The sequence below is a fragment of the Bison bison genome, unplaced genomic scaffold, assembly GCF_000754665.1.
Source record: "Bison bison bison isolate TAMUID 2011002044 unplaced genomic scaffold, Bison_UMD1.0 scf7180017864115, whole genome shotgun sequence".
Taxonomy (NCBI): domain Eukaryota; kingdom Metazoa; phylum Chordata; class Mammalia; order Artiodactyla; family Bovidae; genus Bison; species Bison bison.
The window spans coordinates 987,402-993,676 of NW_011494687.1; the positions used below are offsets into that span (position 1 = coordinate 987,402).

General features: G+C 41.5%; 1 protein-coding gene across 3 annotated transcripts in view; it reads right to left on the bottom strand.

Annotated features, from left to right (window-relative positions):
* TIMELESS (timeless circadian clock) overlaps positions 1 to 6,275 on the bottom strand; it is a 26,401-nt gene that overhangs the window by 19,072 nt on the left and 1,054 nt on the right. The gene's annotated exons all lie outside the window — the stretch shown is intronic.

Here is a 6,275-nt window from a genome sequence, read left to right on the forward strand (position 1 = left end):
GAAAAGTTATGACCAACCTAGATAGCACATTCAAAAGCAGAGACATTACTTTGCCAACAAAGGTCCATCTAGTCAAGGCTATGGTTTTTCCAGTGGTCATGTATGGACGCGAGAGTTGGACTGTGAAGAAAGCTGAGCGCCAAAGAACTGATGCTTTTGAACTGTGGTGTTGGAGAAGACTCTTGAGAGTCCCTTGGACTGCAAGGAGATCCAACCAGTCCATTCTGAAGGAGATCAGCCCTGGGTGTTCATTGGAAGGAATGATGCTAAAGCTGAAACTCCAGTACTTTGGCCACCTCATGCGAAGAGTTGACTCATTGGAAAAGACTCTGATGCTGGGAGGGATTGGGGGCAGGAGGAGAAGGGGACAACAGTGGATGAGATGGCTGGATGGCATCACTGACTCAGTGGATGTGAGTTTGAGTGAACTCCAGGAGATGGTGATGGACAGGGAGGCCTGGCGTGCTGCGATTCATGGGGTCGCAAAGAGTTGGACACGACTGAGCGACTGATCTGATCTGATCTGAACCCAAGGTTTCAGTCTTTAAATTTTGTAACTTAAGGACATTAAAAAAAAAAAAAATACAGGCACACAAACCTCATTTTTGCTGGTAGAGGACTATAAAACAGTGCAGTTGCTGTGGAAATTGGTTTAGCAATTCCTCAAAATGTTAAACACAGAGTTAACATAGGACCCAGGAATTCCATTCGTAGGTATGCTGCTGCTGCTGCTGCTAAGTTGCTTCAGTCATGTCCGACTCTGTGCGACCCCACAGACAGCAGCCCACCCAGCTCTCCCGTCCCTGGGATTCTCCAGGCAAGAACACTGGAATGGGTTGCCATTTCCTTCTCCAATGCATGAAAGTGGAAAGTAAAAAGTGAAAGTGAAGTTACTCAGTCGAGTCCTAGCGACCCCATGGGCTGCAGCCTACCAGGCTCCTCTGTCCATGGGATTTTCCAGGCAAGAGTACTGGAGTGGGTTGCCTTTGCATTCTCCGATTCATAGGTATACATTTGAGAGAAATGAAATGTATGTCCACCCAAAAAATGCACACAACTGTTCAAGCAGCATTATTTGTAACAGCCAAAATGTTAAAAACCCCAGTGTCCATCAACTGATGAATGAATAAACGAAAAGTGGTATATCTATACAATGGAATACTATTTGACAATAAAAAGGAATGAAGTACTGATACATACCACAATGTGGATGAAATTTGAAAACATTATGTTCTGTGAAGAAGTCAGATGCAAAAGGTCACATATTGTACGATTCCATCTATATGAAATACTCAGAATAGGTAAATCCATACAGATATAAAGTATTATAGAGTATTATAATATTATTATAATATATATTATTATTATTATATAATATTATAAGTATTATAAAGTCCCTGGTTGCCAGGGACTGGGGGAGAGGGGGGGATGGGGCCGATTGCTAGGAGTCATGTTCATGGCTTCTTTTTTGAGTGATGAAAATGTTCTAAACTTAGACAGCAGTAACTGTTGCACATCTCTGTGAATTGTACATTTTAAAAGGGTGAATTTTATGGTATGTGAATTGTGTCTCCAAGCAGCTACTATAAAAACACTCACACAATTACTACACATTCTGTTTTCAGTATTTAAACACCCAAAAAAAACCCTCCATGAACACCTGACAAGGACAAAAATCCCAGGATAAAATAGTCCTTTGAATTTAATATATTTGATTTTATTTATTTTTAATATATTTGATTTTATTAAAAAACTCATTATGCTGTATTTTCACATTTCATCATAGACAGATGAGAACTTTATCAAACACCTTAGACAAAGCAGACCTGGACATTTAAAAGGAATGTTAGTTAAGTTTCCCACTCAGTTGAGTACTAAGCAGTTGAGATGAGGCAATAATCATCTGAAATTAATACTTGCAGGCCTCAAAATGCAAGACCCAAAGGAAAACAAAGGATAAAAGATTAAAAATGCTTGTAATTCAAAATAGAAAATTAACACACTTCTTGAAAACAAAACCAAACAAAAACTTTGGCCCCAAACCCACTCTGCTCCAAGAAGCAGCTTTGAGTAGCACTAGTATGAACGGCGGAGCCTGGTGGGCTGCCACCTGTCGGGTTGCACAGAGTCGGACACGACTGAAGCGACTTAGCAGCAGCAGCAGTATGAACAAAATGACACTTGGCATTTGAATTCCAGTTCTGTCCAGGACTAAGGTGGTGATCTTCAGCATGTGGCTTAACCTAAACCTCAGTTTTCTTATTGGTACACTAAGAAAAACAAGTAGGGGGTGGTTCAAATGAGGTCATGGAACTCAAGTCATCTGTGCAGCAGTGGACCATTGGCAGTCCAAACTGTTAGCTGTCTGCATCAAGATTAGTACGAAAACAAAGCATAAGCATTTAGGACGTCTTATAGCAATCTGACAGAGCTGATGTATGTTGAATCTAATAGTGAAAAACGTGAAAGTGCTAGTCATTCAACCGTGTCTGACTCTTTGTGATCCCATGGGCTAATAGTAAAAATGTCTCTATTCTGTACATCTTTTTTTATGTTACTTCTCTAGTAATTTAATTTTTCTAATAACACTATTCAAGTTTTACTATTTTACTTTTTAAATTCATTAATTAATTTTAAAGTTACATTTGTATGTGTAGGGGGTGGGGTACAGCGCCATGCAGCATGTGGCATTTTAGTTACCTGACCAGGGATTGAACCCATGTCCCCTGCGTTGGAAGCACATAGTCTTAACCACTGGACTGCCATATAAGTTCCTAGTCCCACTATTTTAAAACAGTTCTTTATATATCAATTATATCACAATAAAGTTGGTAGTGGGAGGGGGAGAAAGCATTGATCCGCAATAGCTTGGGAGGGGAAAAATCCTGGTCCTTGACCAAAAAAGTCTGAGAAGCACTGATATCAAACTGATATTTACTGAGTGCTGAGTACAAAGACTTCTCAAAATATTAATTTCCTCTCCATCTACTGGACTCTATAGTTAGTCATTAAGTGCTTACAAAGAGCCTTAGGCAAAAGTCAAGGCTGTGCAGGTGCAGTGGCTGAGGTGTTGAAGATATTTAAGGAATTTAGTTGCACAAATAAAACTCATCTAATATAGAGAAAACACTATAAAAGGCAAGTTAATACAAGCTCTAAATAAGTGATATTGAAAAAAAATTCTGAAAAACTAGGGCTCTTTTCAGGCTGAAGTAGACCGAGGTTTTGTCAAGGAGGTTTTGTCAGAGAAGGGTGATTAGAACTGGGCCTTTGAAGGCTGCCTTAGAATTTAGGCAGCTGGGAGGAGGGGAATTTAAGCAGAGAATCTTCCAGAGCAAAAGCAGAGAGGGAACCACTATGAATAAAGGAGCTTAACAGGAGAGCAACGAAAAAGAGGGTTGGAACTGGCTTTATGGGAAAACTTATTGACAACCAATTTAAGGATTTAGAATAGAAGCCTGGGACTAATTGAAGATTTCTAAGCTGAAAAATAAAATGATCAGACTGGGGTAGAACACGCAGGAGCACATATCCTACTATTGTATCACTACACATAACTCTTGTAAAGTCTCAATCTTTTTTCCTTTTATTGCATTCACTCTACAAAAGATCCCAGCCTCAGATCAATGCAACCATTTACTTTCCAGGCTCTTAGATTCAAATCTAGACTACGATTTGCTGGAGGAAACCAAACCACCCCACACAATGATACACAACAAATGTGGGCTTCAACCTGAACAGGCCTTCAGCCTGACCCAGCATCCTTAGTATTCCTGGTCCTCTCCCTCTTCTCCTTCTGGAGAACAGCTGTTTCTAACTTTCACCCATTACCCTTAAGTCCTTTTACTCCACTGCTTCCCACACCTCTCAGCTGGTGTCTCTGGTCCTTTCCTCTCAGAACAACAGAAATCAGAAATGAACTCTCTCAATTCTCTCCACCCAAGCTGAAAAACAAACATATTTCAAATGCCCTCAGTGACTTTTTTGCTTCGAATCTAAGCTCTCCATTTGTAACAGCTCAATCACTTCTCACTTCTTCCTTTTTTAACTGTTTGGCCATGCCATGTGGGCTCTTAGTTCCTCGACCAGGGATTGAACCTGCACCCCCTGCACTGGAAGCTCAGAGTCTTAACCACTGGACTGCCAGGGAAGTCCTTGATCAATCACTTCTTATCCCTCAGTTGGTTCTTCCTCATTTGTTTCCAACATTCTCTTTATACTGGCTCCATTCTCGTATAAGTTGCTCAAAGCTCTTTCATCTTAGGAGGAGGGAAAATCCAATAAAGTGAAAAATCAAAAAACCAAAACTTTCCTCAAACCCATACTGGCTGTTCCCCCTCTCCTCAAGTGATGATGGTCCTTAGGCCTGCACCTTTTTATGTATGTATGGCTGCAAGGCTTGTGGGATCTCAGTCGGGGCTTGAACCCTGGACATGGTAGTGAAAGCCTGGAATCCTAACTACTAGGCCACTGGGGACTCCTAAGCCTACACCTTTAGTCCTCTTCCTGTCTCACTCTACACAGCTCCTTGGGCAAACTCATCCACTCCCACATCTTCAACTACCATTTCTGAGCCATTAGCCAGCAAATCCGTTATCTCCTGCCACTTTGAACTTGCTGGTGCCAGTCCCACAAATGAATAGCCATCTCCATCTTCTCAAATCCTCACACTTAATATGTCCAACATGGAACATCTTTTCTCTTGGTTGTCTTTACTTCTCTGTTGGATTTCTCAGGAATTGACACAATCTACTCAGTTATTCACACAAGAAACCTAGAAGTCATTCTAAATACCTTGAGTCACTCACTCAAGCTAATTTTACTTTCTTATGCTCTTCTGTCTGGCCCTTGTCTATCCCCATTGCCACTGCCTCGCTTCAGGTCCTGAGTATCTCTTGCTTAGATTACTCAACTGCTACCTAGCCTCTTTCCCTGTGTCCAGTCTCATTCTCTTAAATCTATCTATAATGTGGTTACCAGGTCTGGCCATTTAACCACACTGCTTAAAACCTTTCAATGACTACACAAGAAATTCATAGTAGTTGTCTCTGGGGAGAACTGGGGGACCTAGGTCAGGATAAATAGTTATCTTTCTCTTCAGTACTATTTGAATTGTTTACCTTCAGCATGCGCTAATGCATACAATACAAAGTCCTTCATGATCTGTCTGTTAGTTAACCTTCTCTCCCAGGACACTCCTCTGTCAGGAACACCCTTCTGTCATCTACCTAGAGTCTATCCACTCACCTTTTAGAACTCTGCCCAACTGGCACTTCCTCCTGGTTTCTCCATACAAAAGTATCTCTCTTTTGTGTTTACTTTGTGCCATAAACAGACTTTCATCATGGCATTTGTAGTTCATGTTGTACATAATACTTAAATAGATTGTTTAAAACATCTATCTCCCTGAATTAGCCTTAGATTCCCTGAAGGCAGGAATTGTTTCATATTCACCTTTGAATTTCAGAGTCTAGTGAGTCAGAATCTACAGGGAATGGGGCTTGGACAAGAGTGTTCTGAAAACACTCTTTGGGTGACTCTAATTCAAGCTCCTGTTACCTGCACTAAAATATAAACTCTTTGAGACTAGAAATCTTTGTGACCAGCACAACATAAGTGTCAATACATGCTTTCTAAAACAAGTTTTGAAGTTGAGGGAGGAGAGGGTGGGGCTGGAGATTTGGAGGCATCAGGTTGTTAGGTGGTCTGTCAAGCTGTGAAAGTAGAGAAGTTTACTCAAGACAATTCCAAGTGAGCAGAGTAAGGAAGCCAGGGTGGAATTCTCTGGCACCCTGTAACTGCAGAGGGCTCACATCTGTTCCTTCCAGTTCCTTAAGGGCAGGAACTCTGTTCTATTCATCTCTGTCCATCTGGTACTGAACACAGTGCACAGTTGGAGGTGAGTAACCCTTTACTCAATTGTATAAGTGCCACAGAAAATGTTTAGTCGCGAAGTTGTGTTTGATTCTTTTTGGACCCTATAGACTGTAGCCTGCTAGGCTCCTTCGTCCATTGGATTTCCCAGGCAAAAATACTGGAGTGGGTTGCCATTTCCTTCTCCAGGCAATCTTCCGGACCTAGGGATAGGACCCGTGTCTCCTGCACTGGCAGATGGATTCTTTACCACTGAGTAACCAGGGAAGCCCGTCCTATACAGAAGGAGGTAAAATACTTCAGGAACACAAAGGAAAAAGTGACTACTTTGGCCTAGGAGGGCTGGAAAGAGAGGTTTTCAAAGGGACAGTTGAGTTCGCTTCTGAAAGAGAAGCTCACTT